At 42.2% G+C, this 27338-nt stretch overlaps 1 long non-coding RNA gene and 1 pseudogene across 1 annotated transcript; one reads left to right on the top strand and one right to left on the bottom strand.

Moving 5' to 3' along the window:
• LOC132416347 (zinc finger protein 549-like) overlaps positions 1-10831 on the top strand; it is a 28122-nt pseudogene extending 17291 nt beyond the window's left edge.
• Positions 3753-27338, bottom strand: LOC132416356 (uncharacterized). Its single transcript, XR_009517568.1, has 3 exons — positions 27072-27338; positions 24544-24663; positions 3753-5748 (listed from the first exon to the last, which is right to left on the bottom strand). It is a non-coding gene; the product is annotated as an uncharacterized lncRNA (long non-coding RNA).

The following is a 27338-nucleotide window of genomic DNA, read 5'->3' as shown; positions in this document are numbered from 1 at the left end:
TTGTGGCTCATAGGCTCTAGAGCACAGGCTCAATAGTCGTGGCGCATGGGCTTAGTTGCTCCATGGTATGTGGGATCTACTCATTGTGGTGGCTTCTCTTGTTGCAGAGCATGGGCTCTAGGCACGCGGGCTCAGTAGTTGTGGCTTGAGGGCTCTAGAGTGCAGGCTCAGTAGTTGTGGCACAGAGGCTTAGTTGCTCCACGGCACGTGGGATCTTCCCAGACCAGGAATTAAACCCATGTCCCCTGCATTGACAGGCGGATTCTCGACCACTGTGCCATCAAGGGAAGTCCCGCCTAATTATTTCTTAATCTATGAATCTATAATCTTCATAGATTTCCTGAAATACATTCCTTAAGAGAATGTGAAACCTATCTGGAGGAAAAAAAAAAAAGAAATCTACTAACCCAATTGTTTGCTGTGAGAACAGTGGCTGCAGGTGTGGAAAGGGGGGGATTCTGAACCCTGGGTAAATGTTTTGAAATGCCATGATCTCATCTTTTTGCTGGAAGGTGATTAATCACTTCATCTGTAATTGCAGTAATAGTGTCTGCAAAGGGATTTGAGGTCATTTCTGGAAAACATTTGTGAGCTATGCAACCACTGAAAGCTACTAAAAGTGATTAATAAAGATACATTAACAGGAGAGCAGAACAGATAGGGAAGAAATTATTTTTGAAATAAAAATCCTAATGGAAAAGGAGCAGAAGACACTGAAATCTAAAAGTTGAGAGAAGAAAGAAAAAAACTGAGCACATCCTATCCATCTTTCTTAGTCAATTCAGCGTTTGAATCCAAAATATGACTTCTTTCCATTCCTGAGAACCCTTGAAGGTATTGAAACTGATTGGGTGAGACAGGAATAAGCAGTGTTGGAAAAAATAGCAAACAATGTTACAAATGAACAGGAACTTCCGGTTTTCATGTTTGTTCAGTGCTTCAACATATATTCATTGCGTGCCTTGTCAGGCACATTCCTAGATATATATGAGTGCACAAAACATAATAAGTAAAAAAAATGCATCCTCATGGAAATTGCATTCTGGTTAAGGGAAACACACAACAAGCAATGTGCTAAGTTGTTAAATTACATAGTATCTTAGATGGTAATAATAGGTCTTAGGGAAAGAGAAAAGAAGAGCCACATAGAGGTGAAGAAAAGTATAGGGAGTAGGGAAGCATTGCAATTGTAAATTGGGTCTCCATAGTAGGAGTCAGGTGTAGATGAAATTTGAGGAAATAATTAAGGTGGTTAGTGATAAAGTCTTTATTCCTTCCCAAACGTTATATATTTATTTTCTTGACTTATTTCACTAGAGAGAAACACCAATGTAACAATGAATAAAAGTGCATAGAGCAGTTCACAATGTGCGGGGAAGTATTTTATAAGGGACAAAGAGGCATGACATTTGCAACAGCACTTTTGTAGAAGCATTATATAAGATAAAAGAAGATCCCTTCTGTATTAGTTTGATTTCCCTCTCCTCTCCATCTCTCTCTCCTCACACACACAGCAATTAAAAAAAACAAAACCAAAATAAAACAAAAAACACACTGGAAAAAGTATTTTGAGCTGAATAGAAAAAAACACTCAACAGAAGAAAATTTGTGAGAGGTTTCTTTTTTGTTGCATTCATTCATTATTTTTTTACATTTATATTAGGTTCAGGTGTATAACATTGATTCATTATTTTTGTGCATTATGAAATGATCACCTCAGTAAGACCAGTTACTATGTTTGAGCACTGGTTACAATATTATTGACTATATTTCCTATGTGCAAATTACATCCTCATGACATTCATTTTATATCTGGAATTTTCTACCTTTCTACCTTCACCTATTTTGTCCAACCATTCATCCCCCTTCCCTCTGGTAACCATGAGTTTGTTCTCTGTATCTATGAGTCTGTTTCTGTTTTGTTTGTTCATTTTTTTTTTTTTAGATCCAACATAGAGGTAAAATCATATAGTATTTCTTTCTCTGACTTATTTCATTTAACATAACACCCTCCAGGTCCATCCATGTTGTTGCAAATGGCACGATTTCTTATTTTTTATGGCTGAGTGATATTGCATTTTGTGTGTTATACATAGCTACACACACACATACATACCACATCTTTATCCATTCATCTATTGATAAACTTAGGTCCTGTCAATATCTTGGCTATTGTAAACAATGCTGCAATGAACATAGGGGTGCATATGTCTTTTCAAATTAGTGTTTTTGTTTTCTTCAAATAAGCTGAAGTATAATTGTTCAACCATTGATAGTTCTATTTTCAGTTTTTTGAGGAACCTCCATACTGTTTTCCACAGTGGCTGGGCCAATTTACATCCCCATCAACAGTGTTTGAGGGTTCCCTTTTCTCCACATTCTGGTCAACACTTGTTTCTTTTTAAAAAATTTATTTTACTTATTTATTTTTGGCTGCGTTGGGTCTTTATTGCTGCATGCAGGCTTTCTCTAGTTGTGGTGAGTGGGGACTACTCTTTGTTGCCGTGTGTGGGCTTCTCATTGCAGTGGCTTCTCTTGTTGTGGAGCGTGGGTTCTAGGCACATGGGCTTCAGTAGTTGTGGCTCACAGGCTCTAGAGCACAGGCTCAGTAGTTGAGGCGCATGGGCTTAGTTGCTCCATGGCATGTGGGATCTTCCCAGACCAGGGCTTGAACCCATGTCCCTTGCATTGGCAGGCAGATTCTTAACCACTGCACCACTAGGAAGTCCTGTTGTTTCTTTTTTTTTTTTTCTGGTACACGGGCCTCTCACTGCTGTGGCCTATCCCGTTGCGGAGCACAGGCTCCGGAGCGCAGGCCCAGTGGCCATGGCTCACGGGCCCAGCCACTCCGCGGCATATGGGATCCTCCCGGACCAGGGCACAAACCCGTGTCCCCTGCATCGGCAGGCGGACTCCCAACCACTGCGCCACCAGGGAAGCCCTGTTGTTTCTTTTTGATAAGCCATTCTGACATGCGTGAGGTGGTATCTCATTGTGGTTTTGATTTGCATTTCTGTCATGATTAATGAAGTTGAGCATATTTTCATGTGCCTGTTGGCCATCTGTATGTCTTCTTCGGAAAAATGTCTATTCTGCTTCTTAGCCCGTTTAAAAAAATTTTTTATTTTAAATATAGTGTTGTATGAGTTCTATATATATTTTGGATTATCAACCCCTTATTGGATATATCATTTGAAAATATCTTCCCCCATTCAGTAGGCTGCCTTTTCATTTTGTTGGTGGTTTCCTTTGCTGTGCAAAAGCTATTTAGTTTAATGTGATCCCACTTATTTATTTTTGCTTCTGTTGCCATTGCCTGAGGAGACACATCCAAAAAAATATTACTAAGACTGATGTCAAAGAGGTTACTGCCTATGTTTTCTTCTAAAGAGTTTTATGGTTTTGGGGTCTTAAATTTAAGTCCTTGGGGCTTCCCTGGTGGTGCAGTGGTTGAGAGTCTGCCTGTCGATGCAGGGGACACGGGTTCGTGCCCTGGTCTAGGAGGATCCCGCATGCCGCAGAGCGGCTGGGCCCGTGAGCCATGGTCACTGAGCCTGCACATACGGAGCCTGTGCTCCACAACGGGAGAGGTCACAACAGTGAGAGGCCTGCATACCGCAAAAAAAAAAAAAGAAAAAAAATTTAAGTCCTTAATCCATTTTGAGTTTATTTTTATATGTGGTGTAAGTGGTCTAGTTTTATTCTTTTTTTTTAATAAATTTATTTATTTATTTATTTATTTATTTATGGCTGTGTTGGGTCTTCATTTCTGCATGTGGGCTTTCTTTAGTTCCGTCAAGTGGGGGCTACTCTTCGTTGCAGTGCACAGGCTTTTCACTGTGGTGACTTCTCTTGTTGCAGAGCACATGCTCTAGGCACACAGGCTTCAGTAGTTATGGCATGTGGGCTCAGTAGTTGTGGCTCACAGGCTCTAGAGCGCAGACTCTGTAGTTGTGGTGCACGGGCTTAGTTGCTCCGTGGCATGTGGGATCTTCCTGGACCAGGGCTCAGACCTGTGTCCCCTGCATTGGCAGGCAGATTCTTAACAACTGTAGCATCAGGGAAGCCCCCTAGTTTTATTCTTTCACGTGTAGCTACCTAGTTTTACCACCACCATTTATTGAGGCAACTGTCCTTTCCCAATTGTACACTCTTGCCTCCTTTGTCATAGATAAATTGACCATATGACTGTGGGTTTACTTCTGGACTTTTTACTCTGTTCCATTGATCTATGTGTCTGATTTTGTGACAAGACCATACTGTTTTGGTTATGATAGCTTTGTAGTATGGTTTCAAGTCTGGGTGCATGATACCTCCAGCTTTGCTCTTCTGTCTCAAGACTGCTTTGGGTATTTGGGGTCTTTTGTAGTTCCATACAAATTTTAGAAATATTTGTTCTAGTTCTGGTGAAAAATGTCATTGGTATTTTGATAAGGATTGCACTGAGTCTGTAGATTGCTTTGAGTAGTATGTATATTTCCATGATATTGATTATTCCAATCCATGAGCATGGTATATCTTCCCATTTGTTTGTGTCATCTTCAATTTATTTCCTCAGTGTCTTATAGTTTTTAAGCTAGAAGTCTTTCACTTCCTTGGTTAAATTTATTACTAGATATTTTATTCTTTTTGATGCAACTGTAAATGCGATTATTTTCTTCATTTCTATGACAGTTCATTATTAGTGTACAGAAATACAACAGATTTCTGTGTACTAATTTTGTATTCTGCAATTTTAGTCAATTCACTTAGCTCTAACAGTTCTTTGGTGGAGTTTTTGGGGTTTCTATATATACAGTGTCGTGCCATCTGCAAATAGTGAGTTTTACTTCTTCCTTCTGTAAACTGAAATTTCAGAAACAGACTTGATTGAAATAAAAAGTCATTTATTTGGGATTTGTTAAGAATGTAGTCCAGGAGGGAATTCCTTGGCAGTCCAATGTTTAGGACTCTGCCCTTTCACTGCCAAGGGTGCGGGTTCAATCCCTGGTCAGGGAACCAAGATCCTGCAAGCCGCCCCCCACCCCCCAAAATGTATTTAGTCCAGGACACACAGAGTCAAGGAGCATGTGAATTGTATTCTACTATACTACAAAATGGAGAAAGGTTAAAATGGAAGGCAAAAACTGCAAGCCATAGTGAGTTACATAGTTGTCTGTCAGGAATTATAATTGGAGCAAGCAAGAAATAAGGCAGCTTGTTAACAAGGATTGGTTGGGGTTCAAAATGGTTGCAGTTACAAGGGGAAATTTTAGACCAGAAGGGTGAAGCTTCTGAGTGTTCTAAATATGGCTGATGGTGTCCTTGGGTTTAGTACAGTTCAAAGAAAGTTCAAATTCTCAGTGATGCCGGGATGTGTCTGAGATCTGATCCTTAATGGCTGCTCAACTCCATTTTGTATGCCTGAGTATGATTACACCATTACAATTTCAATTTGTCATTCCTCAAGGTAAAGATTTTATGACAGATGAATAATTCCAATATTAGGATTATCAGGATTAAAGAAAATATGAGGAAGGGGTAAAAAGGCTTACTGACCCTCAATGTGACAAAGTCAAGTATATAGGTACCTCAGTTAAAAAAAAGAAAAACAGTCTGAAACTATCAACAAAGTTGGGGTTACAGGCCTGGTCTCGACTCTTGCGATGAGCTGTCTACTCAGATGTCATCTGCTTCTGACCCAGGGAAGTTTTTCTTGTTCTGACGAAGGTCATCAATGGGTTGGGAAGTCCACTCAGGATTGGTAGCCTTTTAAAAATGAGAAACGTGACTCCATGATTGAACACCAAAGGTTTTGCTGCACATGGCTTAGTGAACAACCTGTTAATACCTGATTAACAACCTCTTTCCATTGAGGTTTCAAAGCATCTCCAGGGAGGTGTCTTTTCCAATAAATATAATCACCTGGTTGTAAATTATTTTCTTTAATGTCTTTGTCTCCTGGGAACTCTTTTTTTTTTTTAAAGGTTTCTCACTTATAAAAGATTCTAGTACTAGTAAGCATGAAGCTTTAATGTTTTTAGTTAATTCTTGGCAATATGTTAAGAGGTCTCCTTTAACCACATTGGGCTTATGTAGTGCATTATATATATATATATATATATATATATATTTTTTTTTTTTTGTGCGGTACGCGGGCCTCCCACTGCTGTGGCCTCTCCCCTTGCGGAGCACAGGCTCCGGACGTGCAGGCTCAGCGGCCATGGCTCACGGGCCCAGCCGCTCTGCGGCATGTGGGATCCTCCCAGACCGGGGCACAAACCCGTGTCCCGTGCATCGGCAGGCAGACTCTCAACCACTGCACCACCAGGGAAGCCCCTGCATTATATATTTTCATTGTTCTTCCCATAATTATTTCAAAGGAAGAAAGTCGGTGCTTACCAAAGGGGGTAGACCTTAGGCTGAGCAATACCAGGGGCAGGACTTCCGGCCATGGTAGATTAAAAGATTCAACTAGTTTAGCCAATTAAGTCTTTTTAAAATTATTATTATTGAAATATACTTGATTTACAATGTTGTATTAATTTCTGCTGAACAGCAAAGTGATTCAGTTATATATATATATATATATATATATATATATATATATATATATATATATATATATATATATATATATATATATATATATTCTTTTTCACATTGTTTTCCATTATGGTTTATCACAGGATGTAGTTCCCTGTGCTACACAGTAGGACCTTGTTGTTTATCCATTCTATTCAATATATATTGTATAATAGTTTGCATCTGCTAATCCCAAACCCCCAATCCATCCCTCCCTAACCCCTTCTCCCCCCTGGCAACCACAAGTCTGTTCTCTATGTCTGTGAGTCTGTTTCTGTTTTTATACATAAGTTCATTTATGTCATATTTTAGATTCCACATAAAAGTGATATCATATGGTATTTGTCTTTCTCTTTCTGACTTACTTAGTATGATAATCTCTAGTTCCATCCATGTTGCTGCAAATGGCATTATTTCATTCTTTTTTATGGCTGACTAGTATTCCACTGTATATATGTACACCTTTTTTATCCATTCTTCTGTCGATGGACATTTAGGTTGTTTCAATGTCTTGTTAGCCAATTGAGCCTTAATGGTTCTATATGTAAGTTCCACTAGCCCGGAGGACTGTGAATGATAGAGGCAGTGGAAATACTGGGGGGGGGGGGGGGGAATAAAAGGCCAAGTTTTACAGATTGACTGAATAATTTGCCCTGTAAAATGAGTTCCTTGATTACTATGAAGCTCAGGTGAAATACTCCATGTAGAAATTATTTTTTCCAAAAGAATTTTGCCTACCAAAAGTGCTATAGCCCTGCAACATGGAAATGTTTCAATCCAGTGAGAAAACATGCATACTAGTACAACTACATATTTATATCCCTGAGATGGTGGCAGTTGGATAAATTCCATTAACCATACATCAAAGGGTCCTGAAGGCAAAGGAAAACAATCTTTAGGGAAGTGGATGGGTTTACCTGGATTACGTTTTGGACAAATGTTACACTTCAAATATACTTCAGTGGCTATTTTGTGGGATGGTTTTCAGTAGCATTGTTTTGCACGTATCATTTTATCTGGGCCCCCATGTATGTTCAATAATATGTTCCTGGAGGCTATGAGTCAAAACTGGAGTATTGTTAGACCCATACCATAAATTATGATCTTCCCAAAATTTACATCCCTGGTATAAGATTTGTCTTGTTCCTCTGGAGAAACATTGTTTTAGGTTTCTGCCAGTAAATCCCGTAAGCTAACATAAGGTTAGGTAATAATTAAAGCTTTTTTGAAGTGGGTCAGAGCGCAGCAGTCATTGCTATAGTATCGGCTAAATTATTTCCTTTCCTTTGAACCAAGCCTTGACTAACCTGAGATATTTATAATGGCCAGAAGTTTTAGTATTTTAATAGCTTCCAGAAGGTCCAATACATATTGGCTATTCTTAATAGTTTGTCCTGTGCGAGCCCTTGTCCAGGAAGGTCCCACATGCCGTGGAGCAACTAAGCCCGTGAGCCACAACTACTGAGCCCGTGTGCCACAACTACTGAAGCCTGTGCGCCTAGAGCCCATGCTCCACAAGAAGAGAAGCCACTGCAATGAGAAGCCCGCGCACCAAAACAAAGAGTAGCCCCCACTTGCCACAACTAGAGAAAAAGCCCCTGCGCAGCAACGAAGACCCAACACAGACATAAATAAATAAATAAAATTTTAAAAAAAAAGGGGACATGGTGGCTGATGTCTCTTTTTTTTTTTTTTTTAAAAAGCATACTGGTTATCAGTATAAATATTAACAATTTGATCTTTTGCTATAATGCAGGCTCAAGTAGTTAGAGGCTGTCTTTTTGAGAAGCCTGTATGCCTGAAGAGCAAAGAAGTTAGTTATCCACATATTGGAGTAAAGTGAAGTCATTTGGGAAAGTAACATCTGCAAGGTATGATTTTAAGGTCTGAGAAAAGTAAATAGGACTCTCCGTATATCCCTGGGGCAATACTGTCCAAGTGTACTGTTGATCATTCCAAGTAAAGGCAAACAAGGATTGGCTGTCTGGATCCACTGGCATAACAAAGAAAGTACTACATAAATCAGCCATGTGAAAACCTTGCTGTCTGTGGGAACTGCAAATAAAGGGATATGGGAATTAAGGACTACTGAATGGCGGGATATGACTATATTATTGATGGCTATTTAATACTGAACAAAATGCCTCTTCCATTAGGTTTTCTAACTGGGAGGAAGGGGGTATTGCAAGGACTGGTGCAAGGAATCACTAGACCTTGTTTAATATAGTCTTTTATGATATGTTGAATTCCTTTTATAGGTTCCTGTTTGACGAGATATTACTTGATGTTGGGGAGGGGTTAAGATGAGTATACATCTATTTTGATTGGGGTTGCTGAATGAATTTTCCCTCTATCCACAGAGATTTGAGACCGTAGTGTTTGTACAAGTTCATTCTTTCTTGGGGTTATGACTGATGTGAGAAAAATGATGGCACTTCACATGCAGGGCCTAAATATTTGTCATTAGGGCCTTGTTGATTGGAATGTTCTTCCAGATGTAAAACATTTCCCCCTTTTGTGAGAAGGAAACGTGCATTATGGACCTCTAAGAGGTCTCTTCTGAGGATGTGTACAGGAGTGGAAGGAAGAAGGAGAAAGGAATGTGTCTCTGTGACAGGGACAAGTTGGAATGGAGTGGGTTGAGATTTAAAAACAGTCATAGGGTGCTTAGAAACTCCCACCATTGAAATTGTTTTAGTACTCCACAGAAGAGAATGTTTCAAAGTGCTGGGATTGAGAACAGAAAGAGTGGTACCCCGTATGAATTAAAGCTCTGTCTGCTCTCAAACAATGGTGAATTCAATTTCTCCAGAATGTTAGTGAGAAGAAAGGGAGAAACCCCAGGTATTTCCTTGGAGCAGCCCTAGGTGAGACAGAAAGGAAGTTGCATAGGACCTTTGTTTGGAGAAGGGCTGGCAGGATTTTGTTTTCTCTCTGAGTGATTTTCTGAATTTATAGCAAGCTCTTTTAAAATTCCCAGGCTTTTTCTGCAATAATAGCAAAGGTACCTTTGAAGGTCTTCTGTGTTGGAGCGTCTTTCTTTGTAAGACTGGAGGCGTGTTGGCCTTTTTTGGCCAGTCAATTGCTGAAGCTGTAAACTCATTATTTGAGTAGCCTTCTTCTTGGCTATTTTTGTATGGTCTTGGACAGCTGCTGTGCCAAACTGCATAAATCACGGGCATCCATGGCTGTCCAATTTCACTGATGCCTTCTAACTAAAGTTTCAAGTTCTTAATCTAAACCATTCATGAGTTGGTATTAACATTTTCCATCCCTGAATACTGTTTGAAAGTTTTTTGAAATCTTTCAAAGAATTCAAGTACAGGCTCCTTAGGTTTTGAGTACACAGTTGGATATGTTTCAATCAGTAATATTTGGGGAAACTTCTGGAATAACCAGTAAAGGGTTTTGGCTAAGCCTTTGGCCCTATCTTGATCTTCAGTTGTTTTCTTTTGGAAGTCTTCTATAGGTTTTTTCCAATCCATCTTATTAAGCCATTCTTTTGCTCTGCCTTCCCCTACCAGCATGTGTATAAGTTGATAAGGATCAGAATAGCTTGGTTCATAGGTTTGTATAACAGGATTAAATTGTTTGGCAAAGGAAATGAGGTCCAAAAAGAATCACAGAATTCTTTAGCTATAGCCCTAAGTTCACGTTTACTCCATGGGACAAAGACAATAAAAGGTTCAGGTGGACTTCGTTTTAATAGGGGCTGCCGGACAGGGGGGTTGAGTGGGGTTTAGGCTCAGGAGTGTTAACTGATGGAGGAGGAGGAGGAGGGTGTCTGGTGGAGAAAGAGAAGAGAGGGGGTAAGTTAAATAAAAAGGGAGTTTAGAAAGAGGTGGGTAAAGGAATGGAGGAGAAGGTGCAGAATTGGGAGGGGAATGGGAGTGGGGTAAAGAATTTCATGATTTCTTAAGTTTAGAAACAGCCTGAGTCAATTTTTAATTACAGCTTGGAGGGAAGCAATTTCCTCAGTATTATGTTTAGAGACCTCTAAATATCAATTAAAACATTCTTTCTGAGACCTCCCTTGTGGCACAGTGGTTAAGAATCTGCCTGCCAATGCAGGGGACATGGGTTTGATCCCTGGTCCGGGAAGACCCCACGTGCTACGGAGCAAGTAAGCCCATGTGCCACAGCTACTGAGCCAGCGTGCTGCAACTACTGAAGCCCACGCTCTGCAACAAGAGAAGCCACCGCAATGAGAAGCCTGTGCACCGCAACAAAGAGTAGCCCCCGCTCATCGCAACTAGAGAAAGCCTGTGTGCAGCAATTTATTCTTTGTTATTTTTAATAATAAATTTAAAAAAATGTTTTCCATTAATTTTTCTCTGTTTCTGGTATTTCTTTCTAGGCATGCATGAAGATTGACAAATTTGGGAATTTCAAAAGCTTCCCATTTTGACCAGGGCAGTTTAAAATCATACCAGGTTAAATGGACCCATTTAGATAGGTCGTTACAGGATGAGGGCCCACAGGTGTTAAACACAAAGCTGACAGGGTTTTCTTTTGTTTTGAATGAGAACTTGGCATTATTCTGAGTACTCATCAAAATCAAAAGAAACCTGAAACCCGAATCTCCTACCAAGTGGCACAGATTAAAACAAAACAAAATAAAACCAACATAAAAACTCCACTCCCAAAAGGGAGGACTAAAGTCAACACTGAGAGACACCCAATTTTATTTATGATCTAAACCTTGACCAAATGAGAGTTTTGGGTTCAGGAGGACTCTCTGCAGTCTTTATGTGAGTGAAAAGATTGCTAAACGCAATGGGTCTATGTAGGTACTGAATGCCAACACCAAGTCTGAAGAAGTGCTGGAGGTCACACTGGGTAATACCAACTACACCAAGCAATGTTAACCTAAATTTCAGAAATGGAGACCTTATTGAAATAAAGAGGCATTTATTTGTGGTTTATTAGACTACAGCCTGGGAGACACAGGTTCAAGAAGCACCTGAACTGTGTTCCTCTGGATTACAAAATGCAGGAAGCTTACACAGGCAAAAAACTGCAAGGGCAGTTAGTTACATATGTTGTTTGTAAGGAATTATTTAGAGATGGCAAGAAGAGTGCTTGCTAAACAAGGATTGGTTGGGGTCTGAAATTCTTGAACTGACAAAGGGGAACCTTGAGACCATAAAGTTACACCCAGCAGGTGTTGTTCTAAATATAGCTGTAGGTGTCCTGGGGTTTGGTACTTCACAAAAAGTTCAAGTTCTCAGTGGTACAGGGATGTGTCTGAGACTAGAACCTCAATAGTCTTCCCAATCCGTTTTGTACACCTGAACTATAATTACTCCATTATGATTCCAATGTTTCCTCACTTCGCAATTTGGATGCCTTTTATTTTTCTTGCCTAGCTGCTGTGGCTAGGACTTCTATGAATGGTGGTGGGGGCACATCCTTCAAGGACTGAGGTTTAAGCCACTGGGGCCATGTACCTATTTCTCCTATCCTGAGCCTCAGAACTGTTCCCTAGTTTCCGCACACTGGTAGAAAGTTTCCCCCACCCTGTCCCATACTCTCACATCTCAATGTGTTCATGGTATCCATTACAGGAGTGCAAAATCACATTGTTTTAAATGGAGTTCACATGATGTAGCCTTGAAATAAGGGGAACTCGGAACATGTGAAGATATCTTTGCCATTTGCAAAGGGCAGGGTGACTTTGAGACAGATGTGTGCCTCTGTGAGCCTGGCGCCGCCTTCCAGCAGGGCAGGCATTTCAACTCTCACACAGTTTGTGATTATCTATGTGCTAAGATTCTCCTATTTGGGGATCCAAAAGGAGGGTAGAATCCCACACCTGATTTAAGCCAAATTGAAAACAAATTCATTTTTCCTTAGCAGTGTTCCTTCTCAGATGCAGATTTTCCCCATTTTGCACTCTCTCTGTGGCTTTTGGATTAAGAGACCTGACACACGTCAAGCATTTGTTCAATCGCTATGGAAGGCAGTGCCCATTGATTAATATTGTGTTATTGCTACATTAAGTGAAAAGCTACTGTCTGTGCTGCCTACATAAATACTGCCCATTGTCATGCACAACCCATTGGCAACATGCAGAAGTAGTCTTTTTTTTGTGGAAGTGGGTCTAGTGGTGAAGGGTTGTGCTCAGAGCAGAGGACAGAAGTCAGGAAGACATGTATAGCAAAGTCAAATCCTTCAAGGACTTTGGGGAAACCCCTTCTTACACTTGTTTAAGATCTATACACTTTTGGTCTCTTTTTCATGTATCAATATTCACTGAGCACCTAGCACAATGCCTGGCCCATATTAGGTGTTCAATAAATATCTACTGAATGAATGAATGCCCTCATCCAAGCAAGGTGAATATATATTATTATATTGTATGGGTACTTAGAAATTATATAATGTTCTTTAAATCTTTGTAAAGGCTAACAGACTAAGTCTTTTATTTGTGGGTATGAAGTGGCAAATTTGGGAAAGAGAAAATAACAACATGTTTAGGCTGTTTTCAGTGGGTGCAGCCTCTGTGTATAATGAACAGCCCCCCCACCCCAGTGATTCATGATGATCAAACTTACCCTTGTAATTTAGCCCTGTGAGAAAGACAGCCATTGCCCAGACATCAATGCACATGACTGTACCGCCACTGCCTTCTAACTTATTCATTCTAAATATCTGGACACAACAAGGGGAGAAGGATTCAGAAACAGTGATCAGCACAATGAGAAATTTGGTCTCGGGTAGATTACACCCCAGATCTTCTCTTTCCCACAAACCTAATACTACAAGCAACTTCTTACAAAATATTTGGATATAAAGGTAAAAGTCCAACAAATTTTTTTGTTCAAAAGCGTTGGGAATGAAGCTATAATAAAAATTTTGTGGCCACAATACTAAAACGGACAGGAACACACGTTGTGCTCTATTTGTAACCATGGAGATCAGCTCCAGCCCAGATGGGGCTGATGTAGGCACTGCATCCCCGCCTCAGGTGATCTTGTGGTATGGGGTACGCCCCCTCTTCAGTTCTGTGCAATCCAATTAACAAATACTGACCTGGCTTCGGCCAATCATGGTTGGATTGCCCACAAAACCAGGTAAGCATTTGCTGGGATGGAAGCAGGGACAGGGGAATGGGGCATTCAAGAAAGAATCAGGAAGGGAATTCCCTGGTGGTCCAGTGGTTAAGACTCCCCACTTCCACTGCAGGGGGCACGGGCTTGATCCCTATTTGGGGAACTAAGATCCCACAAGCCATGTGGCGTGGCTAAAAAAAAAAAAATCAGGAAATCTGTACCCATCATTTTATTTATGGAGTGCTTGCTATTGCCAGACACTGCCCCTATCACTGGATAAATAGCAATCTTTCTCTCCCTCATGGAAATTACATTTTTTGCATTAATTAAAAATTTATTTTCCAACGGAATATTGTTTCTATTTTGAATTATTTGGGAGGGTACCATAATCATTTTAGTACTGTTGCCATAAAATTTTTATTGTAGCTTCATTCCCAGCATGAGATAACGACTTTTACCTTTTTGTTTGTTAAATATTTATTTACTTATTTATATTTTACTTGGCCGTGTCAGGTCTTAGTTGCGGCACACGGGATCTTCGTTACAGCGTGCAGGATCTTTAGCTGCTGCGTGTGGGATCTTTAGCTGTGGCATGCTAACTCTTAGTTGTTGCATGTGGGATCTATTTCCCTGACCAGGGATCGAACCCGGGCCTCCTGCATTGGGAACACCGAGTCTTAGTCACTGGACTACCAGGGAAGTCCCTAAAGACTTTTACCTTTATGTCCAAATATTTTCTAAGAAGTTGCTTGTAGTATTAGGTTGAGTTTTTTAGTAGGAATGATCACTGCTGTAAGGGCGAGAGAAGTCTCACATAAATCCAGGAAGTTTGGCTTTAGGCGAAAGATGCAAAGTCAATAGCAGGAGTAATTACCAGCAGTACTATCAGGAGTTAGGTGTCACCATGCTGAGTCTGAGGTATTGCAGGCATCTCTAAGTGGAGGTGTTAGTGGGCATGTGAAATATACACCTGGAGTTCAGGGAAGGAGGGGGTTCATGTAAAGATACCCATAAGCAGGAGATTGGCACGTGGACTATGTCAGACTTAAGAGGAACACCCCACAGGTTATGTGGCAATGCCATTAAGGCTGAAGGGAGGGTATTCTGCATGGACTGGCTCACTTGCCTGGACCCCTGGACAGGGGTGGTGGCTGTCATCATCACTAAGACAGGTTAGGAAGTACAGCGACCATGAGACAGAGTGTGTGTGTTTGCATGAGTGTGTGTAGAGGGTGCGGGAGGAGGCTGTCATCATCACTAAGACAGGTTAGGAAGTACAGTGACCATGAGAGAGAGAGAGGGAGAGAGAGAGAAAGAGGGAGAGGTGTGTGTGTGTGTGCGTGTGCGTGTGTGTGTGTGTGCGTGCGTGCGCATGTGGTGCGGGAGCTGGCCTCAGATGAAGATCCAGAAGTGACATGAAATTCCAAGGAGATGAATAAGAGATTTATTGAGAGGCAAAGCAGTAAATGGAATCAGATGACACTGAGATAAGACCTGGTGCTGTTTTCCTCTCTACAGGCTCAGAGTTTTGTGATAACTCCTGGTGAAACCTAAAGAGTGTCAGACTGGATGATAGATTAGCTAAAGAGTAAATAAGGTCAATTTCTACCAAACATACAAAGAAGAACTTACACCAATCCATCTCAAAGTCTTCCAAAAGACTGAAGAGGACAGAACACTCCCAAAGTCATTCTATGAAGCTACCACCACCCTGATACAAAAACCTGACAAAAACACCACCAAAAAAGAAAATTACAGGCCAATATCATTGACGAATATAGATGCAAAAATTCTCCACAAAATATTAGCAAACCAAATCCAACAACACATAAAAAAGATCATACAGCAGGATCAAGCTGGATTCGTCCCAGGATCAAAGGATGGCTCAACATATGTAAATCAATCAATGTAATACACTACATCAAGAAAAGAAAAGACAAAAACCACGTGACCATCTCAATAGATGCAGAAAAAGCATTTGATAAAATTCAACATCCATTCATGATAAAAACTCTCACCAAAGTGGGTATAAAGGGAACATATCTCAACATAATAAAAGCTATTTATGAGACTTCCCTGGTGGCACAGTGTTTAAGAATCTGCCTGCCAATGCAGGGGACACGGGTTCGAACCCTGGTCCAGGAAGATCCCACATGCCGTGGAGCAAGTAAGCCTGTACACCATAACTACTGAACCTGTGCTCTAGAGCCCGCGAGCCACAACTACTGAGCCCGTGTGCCACAACTACTGAAGTCCATGTGCCTAGAGCCCATGCTCTGTAACAAGAGAAGCCACCACAATGAGAAGCCCATGCACTGCAACAAAGAGTAACCCCCACTCACTGAAACTAGAGAAAGCCCGCGCGCAAAAACAAAGACCCAATGCAGCCAAAAAGAAAAGCTACTTATGACAAACCCACAGCCAACATAATACTCAATGGTGAAAAGCTGAAAGCCTTCCTGCTAAAATCTGGAACAAGACAAGGACGCCCACCCTCACCACTTCTATTCAACATAGTATTGGAAGTCCTAGCTAGAGCAATCAAACAAGAAAAAGAAATAAAATGTATCCAAATTGAAAGGAAAGATGTAAAATTCTCATTATATGCAGATGACATGATACTATATATTGAAAACCCTAAAGACTCCACACAAAAACTACTAGAACTGATAACTGAATTCAGCAAGGTAGCAGGATACAAGATTAACACACAAAAATCAGCTGCACTTCTTTACACTAACAATGAAATATCAGAAAGGGAAAGTAAGAAAACAATCCCTTTTAAAATTTCATTAAAAAAATTAAAATACTTTGGGCTTCCCTGGTAGCAGAGTGGTTGAGAATCTGCCTGCTAATGCAGGGGACACGGGTTCGAGCCCTGGTCTGGGAAGATCCCACATGCCACGGAGCAACTAGGCCCGTGAGCCACAGCTACTGAGCCTGCACATCTGGAGCCTGTGCTCCACCACAAGAGAGGCTGCAATAGTGAGAGGCCCGTGCACCGTGATGATGAGTGGCCCCCGCTTGCCACAACTAGAGAAAGCCCTCACACAGAAACGAAGACCCAACACAGCCAACAATAAATAAATAAACAAATGTGGGGTTAAAAAAAAATTAAAATACTTAGAAATAAACCTGATCAAGGAGGTAAAAGACTTATATGCTGAGAGCTATAAAACACCGATAAAAGAAACTGAAGATGATTCAAAGAAATGGAAAGCTATCCCATGATCTTGGGTTAGAAGAATTAATAATGTTAAAATGGCCATACTACCCAAAGCGATCTACAGATTCAATGAAATCTCCATCAAATTACCCACGACATTTTTCACAGAACTAGAACAAGAAAATTCTAAAATTTATATGGACCCATAAAAGACCCATATTGCCAAAGCAATCCTGAGGAAAAAGAAAAAAGCTGGAAGCATAACCCTCCCACACCACAGACAATACTATAAAGTTATAGTCATCAAAACAGCATGGTACTGGCATAAAAACAGACACATGGATCAATGGAACAGAAGAGAGAGCCCAGAAATAAACCCACACACCTATGGTCAATTAATTTTCAACAAAGGAGGCAAGAATATACAATGGAAAAAAGACAATCTCTTCAGGAAGTGGTGGTGGGAAAGCTGGACAGCCACATGTAAATCAATGAAGTTAGAACACTCCCTCATACCATACACAAAAATAAACTCAAAATGGCTTAAAGACTTAAACATGAGACATGATACCATAAAACTTTTAGAAGAGAACATATGCAAAACATTCTCTGACATAAACCATAACAATGTTTTGTTAGGTCAGGGCAAAAGAAATAAAAGCAAAAATAAACAAATGGGACCTAATCAAACTTATAAGCTCTTGCACAACAAAGGAAACCACAAACAAAATGAAAAGACAACCTACGGACTGGGAGAAAATATTTGCAAACAATGTGATTGACAAGGGCTTAATTTCCAAAATATATAAACAGCTCATACAACTCAATAACAAAAAACAAATAACCCAACAAAAAAATGGACAGAGACCTAAATAGACTTTTCTTCAAAGAACATACAGATGGCCAATAGGCACATAAAAAGATGCTCAACATCACTAGTTGGTAGAGAAATGCAAATCAGAACTATAATGTGATGTCACCACACACTGGTCAGAATGACCACCATGAAAAAGTCAAATAAATGCTGGAGAGGGTGTAGTGAAAAGAAAACCCTCCTATGCTGTTGGTGAGTTTGTAAGCTGGTAAAGCCACTATGGAGAACAGTATGGAGGTTCCTTAAAAAACTGAAAATAGAGTTACCTTATGATCCAGCAATCCCCCTCCTGGTCATACATCTGGAGAAAACACTAATTCAAAAAGATACATGCACCCCTATGTTCACAGAAGCACTATTTACAATAGTCAAGACATGGAAACTACATAAATGTCCAACAGATGGAAGGATAAAGATGTGGTGTGTGTACACACACACACACACACACACACACAATGGAATACTACTCAGCCATAAAAAAGAATGAAATAATGCTATTTGCAGCTACATGGATGGACCTAGAGGTTATCATACTAGGCAAAGTAAGCCAGAAAGAGAAAGACAAATACCATATGATATCCCTTATACGTGGACTCTAAAATATGATACAAGTGGACTTATTACAAAACAGAAACAGGGGCTTCCTGGTAGCACCATGGTTAAGAAGCCGCCTGCCAATGACATGAGTTCGAGTCCTGGTCTGGGAAGATCCCACATGCCACGAAGCAACTAAGCCCGTGCACCACAACTATTGAGCCCGCGCTCTAGAGCCCTCTAACCACAGCTACTGAGCATGCACACCACAGCTACTGAAGCCTGCACGCCTAGAGCCCGTGCTCTGCAACGAGAAGCCACCACAATGAGAAGCCCGCGCACCCCAACAAAGAGTAGCCCCACTCGCCACAACTAGAGAAAGCCCGTGCACAGCAACGAAAACCCAATGCAGCCAAAAATAAATGGTAATAAATAAAATATTAAAAAATCTTAACAAACAAAACAAAACAGAAGCAGACATGAAGGTTGGTGAGTTGGTGCGGAGTTCGTCTCAGCACGCGTGGCCGCGCTGGGATGGATTCCTCCTCATCTTCCTCCACAGTGGGTTTGGGCTCGGTTGACTGGCAGCTGCAGCATTTCATGGACGTAGAGACTCAGAAGCAGCGCTTCCAGCAGCTGGTGCACCAGATGACGAAACTTTTTTGGGAAAAGTGCACAGACAAGCCTGGGCCAAAGTTGGACAGTCTGGCTGAGGCCTGTTTTGTGAACTGCATTGGGCGCTTCATTGATACAAGCCAATTCAACTTGAATCGACTGTAACAGACCCAGAAATCCAAGCCAGTCTTCTCAGAAAGCTGTTCTGACTGACTTCAGCATTACCTCTTTGGAAAAGGAAGGTAGTTCAAGAAAAGAAGAGCAGTTGATGGGATGGTTGAAGAAAAGGTGGGGGATCGGCTCCCACTTTGTCACTCTTGGGACATCCTGTCATCTGAGAATGAACAAAGACCAATTTTTTTGTGGGAGGGGTGTTTGAGGGTCAAATGTGTTTGGGGTTGTGTTTTTTAATGCTAATCTGGGGAAAACAAATGACAGATGAATGGAAAATTCTACTAGATGTATATTACTCTATGTGGGATGAAGCTTTTCTCATAGTCCCATTAACTGCTCCCTACAATTTTAATAGGGGAACTGCTCTATAATTTGATAGTGGGGCCACATAAGTAATAATCTGTTATTTGTGTGGATTCGTTTCAGATTTCTAGAGAGATCGACATACGTCTTTGTGTCTCTCAGAAAGGGCAGCAGCAGGGGAAAGAGTAATTTGGTACTTGACTGTAGCCCTCCTTATCTAGTGTTTGACTATCAGTGCTGGAAAAAAAGATGTATTGAATATTCATACAGTACATTTCACCTTTCTAGATTATCTCTCTCCCTTATACTGTGATTCACTTAAATATCTATATAAATTACAGTCTTGAGCTAGTACAGGTAACCTGAGAGTCTAGAGGCCTTTGGTTAAAGGAATCTAGCCAGTGAACATAATTCTCATACTAAACTGCCACAAGGAAGAAGTTAACTTACCCTGTATATTGGGGTCCAAAAAAATTGAAAGATGTGCCTAAATGAAAAAATAAGTTATAAAGATTTAGGCCACTCAAAAACTAACAGCCGTTTCAGGTAGATGTGCATGCCTAATGTAAATCAGCATAGTTTCCGTTTAGTGCGTTCTTTTAATCACTGAAATAAAAGATTCTACAAGAAAAAAAAAACAGAAAAAGAAACAGACTCACAGATACAGAAAACAAACTTAAGGTTACCAAAAGGGAAAGGGAGTGGAGGAAGGGATAAGTTAGGAGCTTAGGATAAACAGATACAAACTACTATATACAGATAAACAACAAGGTCCTACTGTAGAGCACAGGGAACTATATTCAATATCTTGTAATAAACCATAATGGAAAAGACAAGAGTAAATGAGGCCAGCTGGGAGTCTCTTGGGCTGTGGTGGGAGAGGTGGGGTTGGGCTTTGGATGAGAGGAGGTAGATAGAAAAAAGGTGTGACTGGTGTAGAGTCAGCACATGCAATACTGGAGAGGACGTAGGGCTTGTGACTTCCACACAAGGTCAAAACCTGCGTTCCTGTTTTATCGGGTTGACCAAAAAGTTCGTTCAGGTTTTCCCGTAAGATGCTACCGAAAAACCCGAACCAATATTTTTGGCCAACCCAGTATTTTGTAACTCTCGCAGTTTTAGGTTTTTCTATATATGTCTATGATCCATAGTTATTTAATTTTTATAAGTTCTCTTTGCATACCCAATTGCGTACCCAACTGCTACCACACACTGATCTAACAAATCATTCTTTCTATACCAAATTGCTTTTGTCCCTTCACTGAAAAACAACTGATCAGTTGTGTGTATGTTTATTTCTAGACCTCCTATTCCCTTACATTTATCTATTTGTATTTATGCTAGCACTTTCTTGTTTCCAGGTTGTTTGGCTATTCTTGGTCCTTTGCACTTGCATTTTCATTGTAGAATCCACTTCGCAATTTCTATTAAAAAAAAAAAGAGCTTACCGAGATTTTGACTTGGATTTCACTTAACACATAGATCAATTTAGAAGGAAATATTGAGCGTTACAATCCGTAAATGTGAGATATCTCTCCTTTTACTTGGGTCTTAATTTTTTTTCTCTAATTTTTAAAATTCTGTTTACCCATCTTGCATGTATTTTCTACATCTGATGGTATGCTAAATTTTAATTGTATTGACTATATTTTCTTATTTTTTTGTATTTTTCCTACTCTGGCCTTTGGGGCCTTATTCCTGGCAAGGCTATCCCTCTCAGAGCTAGTTAATTCCTGCAGGTAAAAAATCCCTCCCCTATAAGCATGCTTGTTATACACAAACCGACCAATCTGGAGCCCATACCCCCAACCATAACCTTATCAAACTCACATACCAAACCAATAATCCTCCCTGCCCTATACCGTACCTAGCTCTGGTACCTATACCAGAGCTAGGTACGGGACAACTAGTGTCCACCCTTCCAAAACAGAGGCCGCTGAAAAATTTCAAACTGTCTGTCTTAGTCTTATAGGTCTGCTATAACAGAACACCATAGACTGGGTGATTTATGAAGAACAGACATTCATTTATCCCAATTCTGGTGACTGGAAGTCCTCCAATGCCATAAAGGTGCCTCATGATTGGGTGAAGATCCTCTTCTGGATGGCAACTAGGGATGACCCCTGAAACCCAAAGTCTGCCAGAATTTTTCAAGGCTGTGAGCCATGCTCTTCTTGACCTGCCTCCTGAGCAGAAGGTGGAGGCCCAGCATATGCGGCCCAGTAAGACATGCTGTGCTTCCTGTTTCTAGGGAACCGTGTAAGTGTCCTTCTTCAAAGTAACTTCCATGTCTGCATGTCTCACAGTGCATGATTAAAACAAGTCCCTGGTACATTTCAACACAGACATTTGGGGCGGGGAGGGGGGATCTGAAGTTCTCAACTGTTTATTGCTATTGCAAATAGAATGGTTTCTTTTATATGGATCTTGAATTCTTCAAGCTTCAGATACTCAGTCGTTCTAGCAGGGTCTTTTGGTTAATGTTATGTTTTGTTTTTTATTGAAGTATAGCTGATGTACAATATTATATAAATTAGAGGAGTACAATATAGTGATTCACAATTTTTAAAGGTTGTACTCCATTTATAGTTATAGAATATTGGCTATATTCCCTGTGTTGTACAATACATCCTTGTAGCTTATTTTGTACATCACAGTTTGTACCTCTGATTCCCCTACCCTTATATGGCCCCTCGCCACTTCCCTTTCCTCACAGGTAACCACTAGTTTGTTCTCTGTACCTGTGAGTCAGCTTCTTTTTTGTTATATTCACTAGTTTGTTGTATTTTTAAGATTCCACATATAAGTGATATTATACAGTATTTGTCTTTCTTTATCTGACTTATTTCCCTTAGCATAATACCCTCCAAGTCCATCCATGTTGTTGCAAATGGCAAAATTTCATTCTTTTTTATGGCTGAGTAGTATTCCATTGTATATGTTTATTCTGGGTTATGCTTTGTTTGGAGATCCCATAGAGTTTTCTCCGTAGATCAGTTTTATTTTTTCCTTAGCAATGTGAGTAATTTTACTTTTTATTGCCTCATTATTGTGACAATAACCTCCATCTCAATATTGAATAGAAGTCTAGTTTTATTAAAATTTCCAGTATAATATTGAACCAAAGTCTTGTTTAATTTGGCTTTGTCTTATTTTTCTACTTTTTTAAGGGACAACATGCCATTAAATTGAGGCCATTCTTTTCGCACATGTGTTTGGTCTATAAATTTAAAAATTACAAATAAAAATATAGGTATTTACTCCATTAAAAAAAAGCTTCACAGTGAAATCTAGACTGGTATTTGAACAATATTCAGGTATCACAGCCGAGTCAAGTTGATATATAAAATTAATCATCACAAGTTCACCTCTTGTCAACTTGGCACCATACAAACTTAAACCACTCCTTATCTCCAAATAAAGACAACAACAAGGTCATGATACAACTATCCTGTGTACAACCAAAAATACAATAACTCTTTCTTCAGAAAGGAGACAGATTCCCTGGGTAACATTCACTCTCCTCCTTGATATCCTATAACCAAATACTATGATATAAATTTAACAATACTTAAATACTGTGATGTGAAGTCAACACATCATCTGTTAAATGACAAGGGCGTGAAAGAAGGAAGAAAAAGATATTGGCTGGAGCTTCCCTGGTGGCGCAGTGGTTGAGAGTCCGCCTGCTGATGCAGGGGACACGGGTTCGTGCCCCGGTCCTGGAGGATCCCACATGCTGTGGAGCGGCTGAGCCTGTGAGCCATGGCCGCTGAGCCTGCACGTCCGGAGCCTGTACTCCGCAACGGGAGAGGCCAAAACAGTGAGAGGCCCGCGTACCGAAAAAAAAAATTAGGAAGAAATACTCATGACATTACTGATTACTATCCTCACTTCTGTTAATGGTCACATGAGCTAACTAATATGTAGCTCTTCCACAATCCATTCCATGCTCCTTTTGTCCTCAGCAGCACCTCGAATGGTCTTTTTTTCTTCTTTTTTTTGCGGTACGGGGGCATCTCACTGTTGTGGCCTCTTCCGCTGTGGCACGCAGGCTCCGGACACGCAGGCTCAGCGGCCATGGCTCACAGGCCTAGCCGCTCCGTGGCATGTGGGATCCTCCCGGACCGGGACACGAACCCGTGCCCCCTGCATCGGCAGGCGGACTCTCAACCACTGCGCCACTAGGGAAGCCCTCGAATGATTATTTTTTATTCCCTGGTGGGGTGACCAAAGCATTCTTTCCTGAAGGGTCTGGGCCATGAGTTGTCCTGCCTGAAGTAGGTTGTGGATAGTTTTCCATTGACTTTACCATAGATCATGACAAGACATCTTAAGGGATCTCTGCATTCCAGACACACACTTCCTTTGTGCAAGTACCAGTGGGAAGTATAGTCCAATTTGCACCTGATAATCACATTCAGTCACCAGAGCCAGCACAGTAACTCTTACTTTTCCTGTTGATTCAGAAGCATGAGTAGTGCACAGTGGCAGACTGGCAGTGTTACTCTCCAGGACAATGGAATCATTCTACTGCAGTAGTGAAAGCACTCTTCCCTTTGCAACTAAGACCTCTACACAATCAGTGCTTCATGAAGACAGGAAGCAAAAATTTTCCCTAGTGCCTCTCTATGGATAACTGTCAGTGGTGCCACTCACATATCTACCCCTTGATTCCTGGACGCATCAATCCAGGCTATGGGACAAATAGTCCTATTTGTTGTTTGATGATTCAGAGCCTATACAGCTTCCTGGGGAATCTTTCCCTGGCCCTCCAAATATTGTCACATAGCAATCTGCCCAGGCCACAGGAAACATGTGAGGATCATGTAGACACCAGGGACCTTTGAACAAAGATTGTGCTGTTTAGGAAGATCCCTGGGTGGCACTGACGACAAATGCCATGTAGGGGTCTGCCTGACTCACCCTCTCTTCTGAGAACAGCCCTGCTAACTGGGCTGTGGGGACACCTGACCTCAGCAGGCTGGGCCAGTCAGCTTCCCTCCTGTGGAATCAGGAACAGGGACCTCAGACTGAGGTCCAAGGGTGCTGGGCACTGGGATGGGGGCTGGTGTTCAGAAGGACATTGTTTCTATCCCACCAATCACTGCTACAGACACAGCGAGACCAGGCAGGAGAAGGGACCAGAAAACTGCAGGACCTGTGGGGAGGAGGAAAGGTGACTCCTGTGTCCTTCCTGATCAGCCCAGAAACAAGGTGGGTGGGGTCCCTCACAGGTGTGAGAGCTGAGCACTTACCCAGTGAGAACAGTAGCTCACAGGTCTCCAGCATCACATCCTGGTACAGAGTCCTCTGGTCCAGGTCAAGTTGTCCCCACTCCACTTGGTCACAGCCACATTCTTAAAGGTCACCACCACCTGGAGAGTCAAACACAAGTAGTGGTGTTGGCCTTGTGCACTTGGCTGGGATCAACCCTGTCACTCTGTTGCTGGTGAAGATGCAGAGAAACCCAGGCTTGAATCACCGAGGCCTCTGGATCGCCAAGTTCTGTGTTGGGCTCAAGGGGGAAGCAGATGCAACCTTGGAACATAATGCAATTGTGGCTGAGAGAAAAGCCTCCCATGAAGGAAGCCACTGGAGATGACACAGACAGTGTCACAGTGACACAGACAGTGGTGTTCCATGAGGACTGGGGAGAGATGGTAAGTGCTCTGGGAAAATGATCATGATGATAATTCCAACAATGGTAACAGTAAAGTGATAGCACTTAAGCCTCCCTGGTCCTCACAGTGCACCTGCCCCAAGTTGAGGCCTTTACACAATAAGATTCCTTGCTCGGGAACCAGACTTCCAGGGTTTGAATCAAGAGTCTGGAATTTGACACTTCCTGCCAGTGTGACCACAGGGAGGACATCCCATCATTTCTCTAAGCCTCGATTTCTGCATCAATAGAACAATCAGTCCCACTTCACCAGGCCATTTGGAGAACTAAAGAGAAAATGTTTACATGTGAGATGCTGGACTGCCTGGCACAGTTATGTGTTCAATGTATTTTGTGACTCTTACTAATCCTCCCACAGCCCATGAGGTAAATGCCATCATCACCTCCGTGTCACAGCCAGAGGTCTGAGCCCCAGGCAGCTCTAGAAAATCAGCCACAACCTCAAATTTAAGGAGCAGAAGTGGGAATTGAACATCCAGTAAAAGCGGGAACAGAGTTGCCAGAAGATTGGCAGGTGGGGGCAGGGGTACCTTAGCCAGAATTATTATAAAACAGCCAGGAAAAGACTATCCTAAGAGGTGACACTGATGCACAGGAAGGGTGGGGAGAGATAGCCCTGCAGAGATCGGGGAACAGGGCCCCAGACAAAGAGAAGTGCAAGCTGAAGCTGGAAACTGGGCAGGAGTTTAACAAGTTCAGGACTGCCTGGCCACGTGCGGTGAGTGAGGGAAAAATGGAGGGAAAAAACCTTGGAGGTAAGCAAGGGGCAGATCAAGTAGAGAGAGCACTGTGGGCCATATATAGTTGGGAGAAAGACTGCATTTATTATAAGTGTGAGGCAAGCACCTGAGGGGGAGACCCATTCATTCACTGAACCATTTGTTGAGTACCTTTTATAAGCCCAGGTTGTTGTTCTATGTCCTAAGCAGCAACAGGTGCTCATGCTCAGGGGCTGGGAAGAGATCCTAAACAAGCAACTAAATAAATGAACAAGACAATGTCACAGGGACCCAAAGATTCCAAAGTCAAGAAAATAGCGCGAGATGACAAGAGGTTACAGTCTGCTTTAGACAGGGCACCACGAAAAGCCTCTTTCAGGACAGTACACTGGAGTGAGTCTGATATAAAGTGAGGAAGGAGCCAAGTGAATGGGAAGTTAACAAATAAGACAAGTCCTGACAGCGATCAGGACTATGATGAGGGTACTCAGGGTCACGGCTATGGAATTACCCAGGACCTGTTGTGTTTTAATGTCCAAAGGGACACCACACTCCTGCACACTATCACCACTTACCATATGTAACTGAACCTCAAACAGGAAAACAGATTCAGTGGGAAGCCAGTTCGACTGGCTGTAAACTGAAAGACAAATTCCTTGGCCTTCTGGGCGCCCTGTCTTTCCTGACACCTTTTCTATCCTAGCAGGGCTGCAATCCCCAAGCTGCTGCAGGCTACTCCTGCCTCTTCCCCACCCCAGCCCTTATCTCTGTAGAGGTTACACAGCTGGGAAACCCAAGGGTCAGATTCTCCCAGGAATGAGCCTCTAACATCAGCAAAGGCTCAAGAGGCACCTCCGTGGAAAGAGAACCAGAGCAATGCTCCCTGCACCGTGCTGGACGCGGGGGGATACACGTCACCCATGTGCTTTTTCTAGTTCCCTCAAACCCAGTTGGAGGAACTTTAATATTCCTGTTTTGTGCCCGAGAAAACAGAAACCAAGGGCAACAGGGAAAGCTGCTCAAGGTCCTAGACTCGGGAAGGGGTGGGGCCGCAACACACAGAAAGGTCTCCGGACTGTGCGGCCTGCACTCCTCCCTGCGGGTCCTTCCACGCCAGCGGTATGGGGTCAGGGAGATTCGAGAAACCACATCTCTCCCTACCACACAGTGTCCCACTGACTGACAGAAATGAGACACTCCGCCTGAAGCTCCTAACCTGGATTCCCACCCGGAGCACAAGCGACCCCATCCCGAGGCTCCGACAAACAATGCCCTGGGGAGGACAAGGTGACGACTCACAGGACACCACCATCCTGCACAGCAGGGCGCCTCGGCCACTTGGGTGGGGTCCAAGCGGGCGTGGCCTGGAGCACCTTCCACTCACCTGCGCCGGGGTCACCAGCGCTGCCATCGCACCGCGGGGAGCGTAGGGCCACGTGAGGGCGCCGGAGACCGGCGGGTCCAGCGGGCTTAGCTGACCCTCCCCCAGGTCGTACAAAGGCACAGGTGGGCCCTCCAGGCTGTCCTCCCCGCTCCTTCCCTAAGTCCCGGGAAGAGCTCGTAGTGGGTGGGGGACCCCTGTGGGGGACCCACAGGTGGGGGACACACCAGCCTCACCACAAAGAAAACCCCGCTCCTCCGGCGCAGGAAG

Source organism: Delphinus delphis, chromosome 20 (assembly GCF_949987515.2).
Source record: "Delphinus delphis chromosome 20, mDelDel1.2, whole genome shotgun sequence".
NCBI lineage: Eukaryota > Metazoa > Chordata > Mammalia > Artiodactyla > Delphinidae > Delphinus > Delphinus delphis.
The sequence above is the reverse complement of the archived record's forward strand: the minus strand, read 5'-3'. Positions and strand labels throughout refer to the sequence as shown.